General features: G+C 47.4%; 1 protein-coding gene across 1 annotated transcript in view; it reads right to left on the bottom strand.

Annotated features, from left to right (window-relative positions):
• Nucleotides 1-15,211, bottom strand: part of ANXA4 (annexin A4) — a 56,553-nt gene extending 41,342 nt beyond the window's left edge. The window contains exon 1 of the mRNA XM_084765260.1: nucleotides 15,056-15,211. The gene's annotated coding sequence lies outside the window, so the exon portion shown is untranslated. The remainder of the gene's footprint in view (nucleotides 1-15,055) is intronic.
• Between the last annotated feature and the right edge of the window lie 1,194 nt (nucleotides 15,212-16,405).

Here is a 16,405-nt window from a genome sequence, read left to right as displayed (position 1 = left end):
CCAGCAACAAGAGAGCCTGTGACATCCTCCTGAGGAGCAGCAGCAGCAAGAAGTCCAAATCCAGGGGCAGTGAGGGAAGCCAGCTTCCCAGCTTTACTTTAGCTGAGAAAAATCTCTGCCATAGCGATTCAGAATAGAAGTTTCTCTTTAAAGCTCATGCCGTCTTCCTTCCAAAGTCAAGTGTGGGTCCTGTGGACCCTTTGTTCTTATAATCTTTATATACACAGTTCTGTGTATGGGCCAAGGTATAGCTACCCATATCTCAGATTCCTCATGGGTTATTTAGAGCCAACAGCAAGGATTAGCGATACAGAGAGTAATCAAGCTATTACCCCAAAGTCTTAGACTGGTAAACACATTGTGAACTTGACAACAGCTATCCATTCTACGATTGCTATTTGTTCTAGAACAATCTGGTCCCATATGTGAGAACCAGCTGTACACTATGGTGAGACCAAACGAAAGAGGTCCAGGATTCTTCAGAGTGCAGCTTACTGGGGACTCAGGAGAGGGGATTTTCCTAGTATCAGGAGCAGGTGGGCCTTGTATCAGAAAGACATTAGGACAAGAGTGACTTCATCAAGCCAGAAAGTACCTACCCTCCTTCGAGCAAATACCAAGAGGCAGGAATCTTCCTGGCACCAGAGTCTGGGAGTAATGACGTCTCCATCACCTTAACCGGCTTTTGTTTGTTTGGAAGAAGCTAGGAAGACATATGGGAAGGAGGGGTGGAAGACTACTCAGGGCTAATCTTGGTGGTCAGATGCAAGATGGCTGCTGCCAGGCCAAGGTAAATCCTCAGGTGAGTCTCTCCCAGTAGCCTTTCCCACCACATCTCTGTAGTCTAGCATTATCCACTTAGCAGGTAAAGATAGGGCCGCAGACTGACAAGATGTAATGATTTCTGTGACTAAACAGTAGTGGTGGCTGCAATAGTAATGTGAATGGATGTATGCTTAAACGTGGTACCTATATTTATTTTAGGTGTGTTTTGGGGTATGTGTCTGCGCACATACACACTCTTTGGGGTGCGTGTATATATACAGGCATGTACGTGCCTGTGATGTGGAGGCCAAAGGTCAACTTTAGGTGTCATTCCTTCTAAAGCCCTTTGGCCTTTGAGACAAGGTCTCTCACTGGCCTGGAGCTTGCCAAGTAGGCTGTTCCTGGTGCCACCAAGGATGTACCAGCAGGCCTAGCCAATCTATCTGGATTCAGAGGATCAAACTCGGGTTTCCCTTGCTTGGGTGCCAAGTACCTTCCTTACCAACCGAACTGTCTCTCCATTCCCTTAAAATGTGTCCTTTTTAAGAATCCTTTTAAAAGCTGGGCACAGTGGCACTCAGGGAGGCAGAGGCAGGCAGACCTCTGTGAGTTTGAGGCCAGCCTGGTCTACAAAATGAATTCAGGACAACCAAGGCTACATAGAGAAGCCTTGTCTTGAAAAACCAAAAAAAGAGTGCATTAGAATCTTTTTTAAAAGTCCTTTGTAAAAATCCCTAATCACATTAAGATCTGTACATTTTCGGGTATGAACATGATATGAAACCTCAATAAAATAACAAACATTTTACAGCCTAAGACACGGCCTCAGGCTGGCAATCGCCTCTGAGAGACACATTGTCCTTGCCTTCCACTTCTCAACACCCACTCTTAAGCAAACTGACTCAGTGAAATCCAAAAGTCCATATGGCTTTCCCACAGCATCATGGATAAAGTCGTGTCTCCTCAGTGAAACAGTCACTTAAAGGGAGACTCGGTCAACAGCTAGGCTCTTCATGAGGTTGCATCATATTTCCTGATCAATTCAGGGTGACTTTGCAACCAAAAGCCCGCAAGGACAAGTGTAAGGTCCCTTTGTTCTGCATTCCTCCTTTAGGAAGATTGAAAGTAAACTATTCTAGGCATGTGGAAATCCCACGCAGGAACCAGCACTGCTCTCGAGCTCTTGTCTGTCACCAGGGCCTCTCACATACTAATCACACATGCACCACGCTCATCTTTCCTCATGGATCACATGTCACAGGCCGTCATATGTCAAGACCAAGATGTCAGAGCTTACTTGGTGTCGCCTCTCAGACTAGCAATCATAAGTTTTAAGCTCAAAACAAGGCCATCTCATCAGAGAAAAGTGGGTACCTGGCTCTTTTTTTTTTTTAAGACAGGGTCTCTCTACATAGTCTGGCTGTCCTAGAACTCAATATGTAGGCCAGGCTAGCCTCAGACTCACAGAGATCCACCTGCCTCTGCCTCCCCAGTACTAGGACTAAAGGCATATGTCACCATGCCTGACTCAGATACCTGACTCTTTCATGATCTTTCCCCAAGAGATTAAAAGCATTCCATATTTCTTTACAAAATCCTGGTGACACAGGAAAAGAGAACAATTCGAATCCAAGTAAGAGAAGGGGGAACAGGACATGTGAGGAAAAGGGAACCCTGTGAACTGGGCGTAATGACGTCACAGGGCTCACCAGTCATGTGGAGTGGCCTGGGAGGATCCTCAGAAGTGCTAAAGTGCCGGGCTTGGTGGCGCACGCCTTTAATCCCAGCACTTGGGAGGCAGAGGCAGGTGCATCGATGTGAGTTCGAGGCCAGCCTGGTCTACAAAGTGAGTCCAGGACAGCCAAGGCTACACAGAGAGACTCTGTCTCGAAAAACCAAAAAAAAAAAAAAAAAGTGCTAACTAAAACTAGGACCTTTGAGACCACTCAGCTGGTAAAGGCATTGGCTGTCAAGCCCTGTGACCTGAGTTTAAGCCTTAGAGTCCACATGGTGAAGGCAGGGACTTGACATGCAGAGGTTATCTTTTGACCTTCACATTGCAATGCGGCATGTGCTCCACTCCCCCCAAAATATGTAACACACAATGTCTGTTTTGGTTTGGTTTCTTGGAGACAGGAAATCAACCTAGTGTCCATCAGGAGGTGAGGGAAAAAGAGTTGGTTAAATACATGCCTGGGATGCTTTTTACCTTTTAAGATAATGTGGTCCTTGTGAAAACAAACCAAAGAAAAGAGCACCGTGCTAAGTTAAATAAGCCAAGCACAAAAAGACACACGGGGCATATGGACTCTAAACCAACACAACTCTAAACACAGGGAGTGCACGGGGGCTGGTGGCCTGCACCTGTGGCCTCCCAGACATTCAGGAAACAGCCCCGGGGTGGGGGGGGGTGGGGGGGGTGGAGAGGTTGAGGGAGGAAAATGGTGGCTGGGGAACCTGGGAATAGAAAGACAAAGGCCAAAAGGCTGCTGTACCTCAGGGAGGGATTTTTCTTTATTGGAGTCACTGTACAGTGCAGTGAATTTGACAAAAAATACACCTCATGCTTCAAATTCACTGAGAGTGAATCTTAAATATTCTTACCACAAAGAAAAGCAAGGAGCTGGGGTGATGGATATGCCAAGTGGTTTGATTGAACTATTTGCTATGTATTTATAAAGCAGAGTATCACTCTGCACCCAGATAAATACAATCACTATTTATCTATATACAGCTTTTAAAGGTTTTTGTTTGTTTTGTTTTATTTATTTACTTTGGCCAGGCATGGTGGCTCAAGCCTATAATTCCAGCATTGAGAGGCGGAGGTAGGGGGATCAGAAACTCAAGGTCATCCTTAGCTACATAGTGATGCCACCCTGAGTTACAAGAGCTCTGTATAAAAACAAACAAACAAAAACAAAACAAAATAAAACAAAACAAAAACCATGTGTTTTTAAAAGTACACCATGAGGCCGGGTGGTGGTGGGGCACGCCTTTAATCCTAGCACTCGAGAGGCAGAGGCAGGTGGATCGCTGTGAGTTCGAGGCCAGCCTGGTCTACAAAGTGGGTCCAGGAAAGCCAAGGCTACACAGAGAAACTCTGTCTTGGAAAGAAAGAAAGAAAGAAAGAAAGAAAGAAAGAAAGAAAGAAAGAAAGAAAGAAAGAAAGAAAGAAAATAAGAAAATACCTGATGGTGTCTGAAAAGATGGCTCATCAGTTAAGAGCACTGGCTGCTCTTCCAAAGGACACATGACACCTCATAACCATCTGTCACTCTAGGATCTGACACCATGACACAGACACGCATGCAGGCAGAACACTAATGTACATAAAATAAAAGTAAATCATTTGCAAAGTACAGGAAGGTGCCTGGAGAGACAACTCAGTGGACAAAGTATTTGCTGTGTGAGGACCAGAGATCAGCTCCCCAGGCACCAATGCTTAATAATAATAAAAAGAAAAGGGTGTGGCAGTTAGTCTGTAACCCCAGCTCTGGGAGGGGATGGAGGCAGGCGGATTCCTGGGGCACAATGGCCAGTCAGCCTCCCCAAATCATGAGGTCCAGGCTCAGAGGCACACAGTCAGTAACTACAAGGCAGGGAGCAGAGCGAAGTCACCTAGCACCACTCTATGCCCCACAGGTTCACACACACAGCGCACCGGAAGGGATTGCACTGAGTCAGCATATGGCCAGGCTCCCTGCTGTCCTGTTTGCCTCCTTTTGCCCTGGAGCAGGATCCAGTCAGTGCTTTGTGGCCCTGTCCTTCTGGCTGTAGAGCTGGCCACCTGGCCTCGCCATTCACCCTGGAGGGAAGAGCATGCTCTTCCCAGATGAGCAGGAAAAGCAGCATGCTTTCCTCCACAGATTGAGGCAAAAAGTGAGCACAGAGCAGCCTAGCTCTGAGGCCTGGCTTGGATGGTGACCTCAGATCCAGCCAGCTGTGTGGGTGGTGCCTCCTTCAGCCACACCTTCCCCGGGCCAGGGTGAGGTTCCTCTTCCAAATATTTCCAGACTTAAAGCTGACTCTGGCAGAAAGACCCAAAATAGAACTGTTCAAACTTCCACTGTGGCTTTCTGATTCACGGAGGGAACTTTGCTGTTTCTGGTGAAGCCTCCCCCATTTCATACTGAATCCTCTTTAAGGAGAGTGGAGGAGGAGGGCAGGGCAGGGTTGCCAGTGGCTTAGGACTGACTGGAAAGAACAGGACTGACCAGAGGTGGCACCAAAGCTGAGAGCCCAGGGAAAGCAGCTTAGAGGATGGAAAAGGAAACCAGGGGGGGCGGGGGGAAGCAGGAAGGGTGACACCAGTTACTGGCCCTGCTCCCCCCCCAAACCTGACAAGAGGTGTTGGGATGGGAAGCTTAAAGTCAGAAAAGACTTAGCTCATTTCTTGGGACCCACGTGGTGGAAGGGGAACCAAACCCAGCAGGTCACCCTCTGGTTTCTACATGCACGCCATGAAGTGAGCACACACACTGAAAAAATGTAACACACACACAGAGATTGAAAAAAATGTAATAAAACACACACACACACACAGAAACACAGACACACACAGACTGAAAAAAATGTAATAAAACACACAGACTGTAAAAAATGTAATAAAACACACACACACACAGAAACACAGACACAGACACACACAGAGACATGCACACAGACACACACACACACACACAGACACACACACACACACACACAGACACACACACACACAGACACACACACACACACACACACACACACACACACACACACACACAGTGGCTGTGGTGACGAATCATACAGCACTCAGGAGACTGAGGCAGGAGGTCCCTCAGTTTGAGGCTCACTTGTACTATACGTATGAACTTGTCAATAACTGTTTCTAACGGGTAGAAAAGGAGAATTAGAGCAGCACAGAAAACAGCTCTCCCCTGCCAGAGAGTGGCTGTCACCACACGGGGTCTCTGGGTGCTCTGCTGACTTGACCAGTCTCTTTACCTTGCAATGGGCTATTACTAGGCACGAACCCCACACGTGGGTGCTGAGCAAGCGATGTTGTAGCTACAGCCACAGAGAAACTCAAGGGTTTTCTTGTTTTGTTTTTAATAATTTCAGGTGTGAGGGTGCTGGTCTCTGGAACTTGAGTTAGAGGCCATTGTGAGCTGCCATGTGGGTGCTGGGTACTGAACCCAGGTCCTCTGGAAGAGCAGCCAGTGCTCCTAACCACTGAGCCATCTCCAGCTCCGAGTAACTAGTTTTATTTTGTTTTGTTTTTGTTGTTGTTGTTTTGTGGGGTTTAAATTTTTTAAAAATATTTTTTATATTTTTGGTTTTTGAGACAGGGTTTCTCTGTGTAACATTGGCTATCCTAGACTAGCTTTGTAGACCAGGCTGGCCTTGAACTCACAGATATCTACCTGCCTCTGCCTCCCAGAACAGTGGGATTACAGGCATGCACCACCACACCTGGCTGCAGTAACTCAGTTTTAAAAGTCTGTTCATTCTGATTGAATTTAATTTCCCCATATGAATTAACTTTAAAATTTAAAATGCATTAGCTTCTTGCTCCTGCAGGACTCAAGGTCACCTTGACCCCTGTGCACTATGCACCTGCCAGGTGGAATTTGCCCTTTCTAATATTGTGCAGCAACTAATCGGTACCAGAAGCTTTATTCACTTTGAATATTTTTCCAGGCACTGAGCAATATTTTAATGTGTTCATTTGAATATGGTTTACAGACAGCACAAGGTTTTCATTTGCAATTTGAATTTGCTAGTTATCTGAAATTATTTTCTAGCCTAAAAAGTAAATATATATCATATGTTATTATATATATTATATATATAATTTTGTCCTTATGAGACATGATCTGTGTAGTTCTGGCTGTCCTGGAACTCACTATATAAACCAGGCTGGCCTCAAGCTCACAGAAATCAACCTGCTTCTACTTTCCAAATACTGGGACTAAAGGGTGTGCCACCACCATACCTTGCTTATATTTAAGAATTTTAAATGGAAGCTTGCTCCCCACATAGAAGTGACAGATGGCAGAAGCTTCAGTGTTGTCACCATAAAGAGAAGGCAATGGAGTTGACTCATGAGCTCACGTGGACACATGAAGCTTTAAAAGCCAGAGGCCTTTCAGCTCAAATCATTTTTTTTTCTGGAGAAGATGAAACAGTTTTTTCTTTTCTTTTTTCTTTCTTTCTTTCTTTTTTACCGAGAGAGTTTCTCTGTGTATCCTTGGGGCTGTCCTGGAACTCACTGTGTAGACCTTGCTGGCCTTGAACTCACAGCGATCCACCTTTCTCTGCCTCACAAGTGCTGGGATTAAAGGCAAAACAGTTTTTTAAAATGGGGTTTCAAATATTTAATGGAAATTTAAAAAGAATGGGAGAGAAGTCTTGTGCAATCCAGGCTGGTGTCTAGGTCACTATACAGCCAGGGATAGTCCTGACCTTCTGACCCTGCACCTCTGCCTCCCAGTGCTGGTCACAGGCTCGCCTAGCTACAGACTTTTATGGGGGCCTAGGTATCAAGCCAGAGCACTGTGCCTGTTGGGATGTATAAACTGAGCTTCAGGCGGGGCTCATGAAAATAATTTTTTGGTACTTAATTTAGCTACTACAAAAAAAAAAAAAAAAAAACAAAACCCAAAACCAAACAAAAACAACAACGACAAAAAAACAAAACACCAAACCAAACAACCAACCAAACAAACAAAAAAACAACCTTAAGTATATTTAAAATATTTTGAACATGAGAATTGATGGTAAACTGTAATACTATAGTATTCAAATATATACCAAAAATTTCCGGTGAGAGGTTAACATTGAATTTCGAACATGTCATCGCTGAAAAATTAGCATAAATTGACAGTCATTAACAATTTTATATTGCCTACATATTAATTGATCGTGCTTTGGGTATGCTAGAAACACAGCCATTTTGAGTTTTGTTTTGTTTTGTTTTTGGTGTTTGGGGCTGGATCTGGGCCTTCCCAAAACCCACACTCAACAACCGAGATACAGTCATTCCCAGCTTCAGCCTTTGTTACTGAAGGTAACTGTTCCATCTCCTTTTACTTGCATTTATTTGTTTGTTTGAGTGGCCAAAAGATTGGGATAGCTTCCGGGCAGCACCTAAAGTGTTGCCTACAGCCTTTCTTCTTCTGTCTGTCTGTCTGTCTGTCTGTCTCTCTCTCTGTGTTTGTATGTGTGTGTGTGTTTGCATGTGTGTGTATGTGCACATCTGAAGGCCACAGGATAACACCAGGATGCCATCCTCAATTGCTTCCCGCCTTCTGTTTTGAAATAGAGTCTCTCACTGAGCCTGGAGCTTGCTGGTTGGACTGGTGGTGGGGTTTCTGCAGGAAATTCTGGGTTAGGCTGAGGGCAGCAGTGACAAACAAAACATCTTTCTAGTCACTGCCACCCTCACCCAAGCTAGGAAAGAGCTGAGGTGGCTTTGATGAGAAGCAAGGAGATTAATTTAAATAGCTCCCCCTGAATACAAGACCCTCAAGTGGATAACCCTCCCTGGGGGAAGTATCAGCCTCACCAGCCATCAGCGAAGACCAGGTCAAAACCACACAGGGGGTGTCACCTGACCCCAGAACAGGCTGCTATCGTCCAAATGACTAAGCAAGGCTTGTCCAAGCAAACTGTGACGTCCGGATCCTTGCATGGTGTTGGCAGGAACGCAAATAGCTCCAAACCAATACTGAAAAAGCATCACTGAGCTCCCTCTGACCCAGCACTCCCACGACAGGGTCTAACTTAAAGGGACTGAGAGCAGTGCTGTGGAAGAGCCACCCACTCTCCCGTGGTCACTGCAGCCCTATCCCAACTGCCAAGAAGTGGACCCAGCAGAAGCACGCACCAACTGGTGACTGGACAAACCCAATGAGCCCACACAGTGTGTGGTCTGAGTCCCTAAGGGAATGACAACCTTGTCATTTATAGCCACTTGGGTGGAACTGGAGGGCCTTGACCTAAGACACAGGAAGACAAACACCACGCTACGTCACTCATGTGGACTACAACACATGTGCAGGCCTAGAAACTGAGAGTAGAATGGGGATTAGCAGGGTGGACGGAGAGGATAGTTAGACAGAATAAGCAGCTCTGGCGTGCATTGTGGAACAGGGTGGCCACGGGTAGTGATAACGCATGCTACAATTCCCGAAAGCTAGAGCACGGTTGGTGCCCAGCTGAGTTGACACAGTGCTTCCCTGGCATGCACGAGGCCACAGGTTCGATGCCCACCACTGCTTGCTAATAAAACTAGATGTGGTAGCACACGACTCTCACGCAACACTAGGGAAGTGAACACAGGAAGATCAGCAGTCCAGAGTCATCCTTGGCTATACAGTTCAAGGCCAACCTGGGCTACATGAGAACCTTGTCTCAAAAGAAGATTTCAAGTCTGACTGGGAGAGTTCTCAGAAAATAAGAAATTTCAAATACATATATTCAAATTTCCTCTTGGGCCAGGAGATCGCTGCTCAGTGGATGGCAAGTTCCAACCCCCTTTATGTCCTTGGACACAATGAACTAAGTGCTTCTTTATGATTTATTTGTTTTAAATAATCCAAGAACTGTTTGTGTTGACACACTTACACCTCTAGGCCTGAGAACAACACAACATTCTAAGAGGGTGCTGGAAGGTGATAAATATTATCAATAATTCTTCTGAGACTAACAGTTGCTGCTCAGATTTCCTGTACTCAACATGTCCAGGATCCATGCTGTGGTCAATTTCTGGTTTTGTTTTTGTTTTTTAATCCTCTTGAATTAGCCAAGATATAAGATACTTTAGATTTTCAAAACCCATGTAATCGCAGAAGGCTTACACCAAACTGTATTCTTTCCTCTAGTTTGCTATCAACTCAAAAAAAAGTTTTTTTCATATACCTTTTAAAATCCCAGCACTCAGGAGAACGAGGCATGTGGATATCTGTGAATTCAAGCCAGCCTGGTCTACATAGTGAGACTCTGTCAATAATAATAATAGTAACAGTAATAATAACAATAATAGAAAAAACACTGGGATTCTTCTAAAAGGCCATTAAAATTCTTTTTAGGGGTTATAGAAACTTTAACATCAGTATGTCAAGGTATCACAGGAAAGATTATACAAACACTAATAAACAACACTTATTTGTTTATTATTTACTTATTTTCAGGCAGAGTCCCAGGTGGCCCAGGAAGAAGAGGATGGCCTTGACCTATGCCTGCACCTTGCCAATGTTGCATTACAGGCGTGTGCCAGGAGATCTGGTTCATGCTGCACTGGGGCCCCAGGGCTTCACACACACTACGCAAGCACTCTCGCAGCTGAGCTACAGGCTCAGCTTCTGCCCCTTCGTTTGTTTGTTTGTTTGTTTGTTTGTAGAAGATAACACATGGACATTGGCTGAAATAGAGTTAGTTCACTTTATTCTAAACGACCTCGGGACTTTGCAGTAGGATGGATCCTGGCTACCGGGCTGTTTTGTCACTGTGACCCTCTCTTTCCTTTAGCTGTAGTGGCTTCAGCTGCCTGTGTGTGGAGCTGATGACGTTGTGGGCTGCAGTGCCAGAGAGAGTGAGCTGTCCATCCTTTCAGATGGAAAGAGTAACTCTCAGAACTGCGGAGACGGGAAACACTAACACTGAAAAGGGCCTGTTAAAACACCAGCCCGCCATCTTTTATTCCAGTCCTGTCGAGTTTGGGCGAGTTTGTGATTTGGATTTTCTTTTTCTTTTCATGGTCACATCTAACAATGCTAATTTTGTGTTCTACTCTTTTTGCTTAACTTTTCTTTTTTTAAGAATCATTTTTATTTAGGAATGTGTGTGTGTGTGTGTGTGTGTGTGTGTGTGTGTCTGTGTGTGTGTGTGTGTGTGTGTGTGTGTGTGTATGTGTGTGTGTGTGTCTGTGTGCAGGCATCTGTGCAAATCAGGAGGCAGATCCCCTGAGCTGTTGCAAGCCTCCTGACATGCATGCTGGGTCTGTTAGAATAAGCACAGCACCCACTCTTTGCTGCTTGCTGAGCAATTCTCCAGCCCCTTGATTTCCCGGATGCATGCACTCACCACATTCATCAATTTACAGAATTTACCCTCTCCCATCACACTCACTCTCACATAGCTCAAACGCTCTGTTAAGTCACTCTGCCTGTCCTTTACAGACAGACAGACACTTAGACAGCTCCAGTTTTCTGCTCCTAAATTGAGCCTGCAGCCTTGCACCCAGCTCTACACACACACCCAAGTATAAATCTGGGAAACACGCCTAGAATTGAAATCCTTCTGTTAAAAAAATCCGACAAGCGCTACCAGCCTTCTGAGCCATTCATCACAGGATCGTCAGGCGCTCTCCAGGCAGCCTTGCCTGGGGTCAGAAGGGTGTCCGGAGACCTCTTGAGACTCTGTGGAGGATCTTGAGTGTGTGTTCATTTTCCTCAAGAAAGAGCTGGTGACTTCCGTCACATTCTTATGAGGGGAGGGGTGGTGCCTCTAAGAAGACTGAGACGGACCAGACCAATGGGACCAGTGGCTTGGGTCATGTTTTTCTGGGAGAGAGGGGTGACTGGAAGAGGGATGAGGAAGCTCTGCCCATCCTCACAGGCGCCAGAGGGGAGCACCTGCAGACAGTGCTGCTAAAGCCCTGGAAACGTTTGCTCCTTTGTTCCCTGGGAGGTAGATGCTGGGGCTCAATTTCTCTTCTCTAGGGAAGAGAGCTCAGATGCAAGTGAATTAGGAAAGTGAGGCCCCATGTTAGCCTCTGATAATAGTGCCAGAGGGACACATGGTCCCTGTCCCCAGGGAGGATCCACTCACACAGAGGACTGCATCCATGTGGGCCAGAAAGCATCTGTTCTCTGGGCTCTCATGGTTCAACTCTGAGTGGGTGGAGGCCTGAGGACTAGGTCAGGGGTGGGGAGGAGTCCACAGGATTTCTGCACAGTAACCTACAGGGTGGCCTTTAGTCCTCACATACGCCTGTGCTGATGGCTGTGATAACTGTCACAGGTATCTTGTGACCAGCCCAGGAGGTAGTATGACAATTTACTGGCCTCAAGCAATGGGAGTCTTTAAGTTTAGAAAATGCTCTTCAGAATGGTTTTCAGGGTCTCATAGCAAAATCACAGCTCAGTTCAAACACAGCCAGACACCAAAGAGTTAATTAAATACCCCACCTAACCTGTGGGTCTGAGGGGCCCTCCTTTCAAGGCAGTTAACAGAGTATAGGAATCCATCTCTCCTTCAGGCATGTGGAACAACAAACAGGAACTCTCTGAGCTGCAGCTAAGCGTAGACATGCTGAGCCTGTAAGACTGCACCGAGGGACTAGTGTCATAGTGCAATGGTAAAGTGGTGTCTTGCCAGCAGGAGGACCGCCCGTCCCCCTGAAACTGTGTTTTAAAATGGTGAGGTGTGGTAGGGGTGCTTATGATCTCACTGCTGGGGGGGGGGGCAGGGACAGATCCAGGAGGCTCACTGGCCAGGTGGCCTGGCTTATGTGGTAAGTGAGCTCCAAGCCAAGAGAGACTGTACCTCAAAATACAAAATGGTGGGCAGCACCTGAGGAACAGTAGCTGAAGTTGTCTCCAAGCTTCTACAAGCACACTTCTGTACACACACACACACACACACACACACACACACACACACACACTCCACCCCACACACTGCTACCTTCCTTTTCTGGCCAAAACAGCTCCAGCTTTTGTTAGAGCAGGGGACTGGGTGTTGGGGATCGAACCATTGGCCTCGCGGTCTTAGGCAAGCATTCTACCAGCAGTAGAGCTACACTGTTGGCCCAGCTCTAGTTCTGGTGGCTTGGTACCCCGATAAGGAGAAAGTTGAAGAGGAATAGGAAAACACGGATCAAGATTTAGTTACTAAGCCAGGGTACTACAGCTCACTATGAACCAAGTTCAGAGGCTCAGGCGGACCTAAGACTCGATTCACAAGTGGCCTAACCCAACAGAGGACCAGGTCTTGAAGCCTTGTTTCTTCATCTGTGCTGGGTTACGAGCCTACCTCAAGCTGAAGAGAATTAGCAGCAAGGAGTCTAGGCTGGCCACCACTCAAAGACACTTTGAGAAGGCTGTCGTGGTGCCTGTTAAACATCCTCCATACTCTATCTGCATGAGAACACACCACCAAGGGCTTGGTTTCAGAAAAATGACAGCCCCCAAACACAAGCAATGTTTCCCTGAAAGCTTCCTACTTTAGATGGAAACGGTATATAATTTTTGGTGGCTGGAGATTTGGTTCACTTGGTAGAGTGCTTGCCTAGTGTGCACAGAGCCCTCAGTTTGAACCCTAGCACTGCATAACTAGGTTCGGCCATGCATATCCACAACCCCAGCATTCAGGAGTAGAGGCAACAGGAGCATAAGACTGAGGACATCCTTGGCTACACGGAAAGTCTGAGGCTAGCCTAGGCTAGGTTAGACCCTGTCTCGAAACCAAAGATAAAATAAAGAATATAACTTTGAGGATCTCCTCTAAAATGTTCTGACTGTTTAAATATAAAACATGGTTTTAATGAAATAATTGGGTGAAACAGTCACAGAAGGAAACTCTCTGCTTATTCTTGCCGTAGCTTCCCTTATTCCCTGACACGTGACCCACCATCTCCAGGGCAGCCCCTCACCTTGATCTCCCTTGAAGAGGGGCAGGGTAGCCTACCACCATGTAAGCAAGGTCAGGAAAAGAAATGAATGACTGGTCACAAACAAACAATATGCCCCAGGACTCGTGGGGCTGGAGGACCAAGAGGCTCACCCTGTGGGTACTGATGTCTGGCAGGCCTAGCCTGACCCTGAATGTTTCTCTGCTTTCAGAGGGGGAAAAAGATCCCTAACCAAAGCAAGGACTCCAGCTAGGAGGAGAACATTGCTCTTGACCGAATAGCTGTGTGTCTCTAGTACTACTGGGTGAGTGTGTGTGTGTGTGTGTGTGTGTGTGTGTGTGTGTGTGTGTGTGTGTGTGTGTTCTCCAAGGCCATAATAGGGTGTCAGATCCCCTGGAGCCAGAGTTTCAGGCAGTTGTGAGCCATCTGAAATGGGTGCTGCGGTCCTCCGGAAGAACAGCAAGTGCTCTTAACCACTGAGCCATCTCTCCAGCTGGTTTCTGCTCTTTGTACTGGTTTTGAGTATTTGGGTCTTTCCCCCCGCCCCCCCTCCAAGGCAGGATCTATGTAGTCCAGGCTAGCCTCCAATATTACCCTGAGCTCCCTACTGTCCTGAAGCCCTGGGGCTATAGGCAAGAGTGCCCCTGGTTTATTTGGAGGCAAGGATGGAACCCAAGGTTTCTGGTGCGCTGGGAGGTGGGGGTGGGGTGTGTGGGGGGGGACACACGACTCTATCAACTGAAGTACATTTCTATTCCTCCAACCCGTTCTTCTAATCCTGGTCTCTTTGGATACACTGGCATTCGGAGAGTTGCCTCCCATCTGAAAAAAGCAGCGTGTCTGGAAATGACGGGCAGCACAAAGGAAATCTAGGCGGCCATCCCATCCTCCCTCCTAGCCAGCCATCAGCTGGAGTGCCCAGTTACTCAGGACCCACAGTGCTCCTTCAGGAACGGGGTGTTCTCACACACTTAGGTACATGTCAAGCTTCTTAGGCGCCAAAGTCCCCGACTGGTCAAGGCACTAAGGACTGAGTTAGAGTGTAGCCACCGGTAGACAAGGGACAAAGAGCTAAGAATAAGGTGAATCCTGTGTGCCAGTCACTGTGCTGAGACAGAGTAAGAGAATGCAAACTTGCTTGCAAAAACAGAAAAGGTAACACAAGTAGTGTTGGAGTGAACTTCAGGGATGTTAACTCAGCTGTTTATCCTCAGTGTGGAGCCAGTGGCTTGGATTCAGCAAAGGACCGCAGGGGTCTAGGAGTGGTGAGCTGGGCTGCTTGGTGCTGTGCCCAGTGCCTCTGCCTGCTCCTTCCCGAGCTTCCTAGGTGGCTGCTCAGTGCTGGGAATTCATGAGTCCTGGGCGAGATGCCAAGTGGTTCAAAGAGCCGCGCCTGCTCGCAGGACCGGGTCTCTGAGCCCAGGAGCCCCAACCACAGCCTAGGACACCCAGAAGGAGCTCAAGACTCTGAGGCCTGAGCCCAGGACCTGCCCCCAGGATCCCGGGATTAAGTTCAAGTTTCCAGGCCCCAGCCTAGGACTTGCGGTCGAGCCCAGGATCCCCAAATAAAGTCTAGATCTCCAAGTCCGATCCTAGGACACCGTGCCGGAGCCTAAGACCCACACCCTGAGCCCCCAAGCCAAGGTCTGGACCACAGCCCAAGACTCTTACCTCTCAGGCACGCGGAGACAGACTGTGAGTGAGTCTACTGCAGGCTGCCACACCCTCGTCCAGGATCGGACCCGCCCCGTCTGGGGGTGGAGACTGAGCCCAAGTTCCTGGTTGTCCTTTTGTCCACGGGAAAGGTCCCTCCCAGGCGAAGAGCAGCGGGGAGGGACGCACGCGAGACTCTCCCCTTACACCGGGAGGCACCTAAGGCGGATTTGGCACTCGGTATCCCAACCCCACAACAACCCTGTGGCTGCACTGCCGAACTCCAGCCAGGACCCTGGCGTTGCACAACCAGACTCCGCCCAGGCTCCCGATCTCAGGATCTAGGCCTTGATTCCAGCAGGGGTTACAGACCTCACCTATACCTTAGCGCTCCAGCTGGGCGCCTGGGGTCCCTACGCCCAGATCTGATGAGAGTGGGCTAGAAAAGTAGAACATGACATCCGAGGGCACATTTCATGTCCTTTTTTCACATTACAACATCTCTCCCAGAAAATTCTTAGCAGTTCCAAGTCTCCCTTAAAGAAGACAGTTGCAATCCCCAGGGACCTGAGAAGGGTGCTGGGAGAAGGTACAGGGCCTCTTTGGGGACTGGGGTTAGGAGCAACTCCCGGTTTCCTGCTCAACTCCCAACTAGAGTGCTGCTTTGTTGCTCACCAGCCTGGTTCTCCCTCCTTGCTGGACACCTGCGTATCCACTCAGGGCCCAAGTCTCTTGCAGCAGGTGCACTGAATGCCTGAAGAAGGAGCCTCAGAGGAAGGATAGCAAGTTACCAAGAAGAGACTCGATATTCTAAGGGCATATATAGGGGGAGGAGGTCTCCCTCAATCACAGACATAGGGGAGGGGAGAAGGGGGGAAGTGGGAGGGAGGGAAGAATGGGAGGAAACGGGGGAAGGGCTAACAATCGAGGTGTAATATGAATAAATTAATAAAAAAGTAATTAAAAAAAAAAGAAGGAGCCTCTGGCTCTACAGGCAACCCCTAGTTTCATTTAACAAAGAATGGGTTGCTTTGGGCAATGTTTGCCATCCAGCCAACCAACCCCATGTGGTCATTACAGTAAATTATATCCGCAACTGTAGCTAGAGGAGGTGGCTTATTGTATGGTTAGCATCTGGGTGCTCAGGAGGAGGACAGCTGATCTAGACTTGGGCCTGTCCTTTCATGTTTGAAGGCCTAAATGTTTCTAAGCTTATGCCAGGGGAGGAGACAAAATTAATCAAGGTAATAGGAAAGACAAAAGAAACACACTTCATTTCTGGAAGATTAGACACTGTTGTATCCTTTTAGAAATACCGAGGTGGGGTTGGAGAGATGGCTCAGTGGTTAAGAACACTGACTGCTCTTC

Source organism: Acomys minous (genome assembly GCF_964271855.1).
Source record: "Acomys minous genome assembly, chromosome: 17".
Taxonomy (NCBI): Eukaryota; Metazoa; Chordata; class Mammalia; order Rodentia; family Muridae; genus Acomys; species Acomys minous.
Note: the sequence above shows the minus strand (reverse complement) of the source record. Positions and strands in the feature narration are given on the sequence as shown.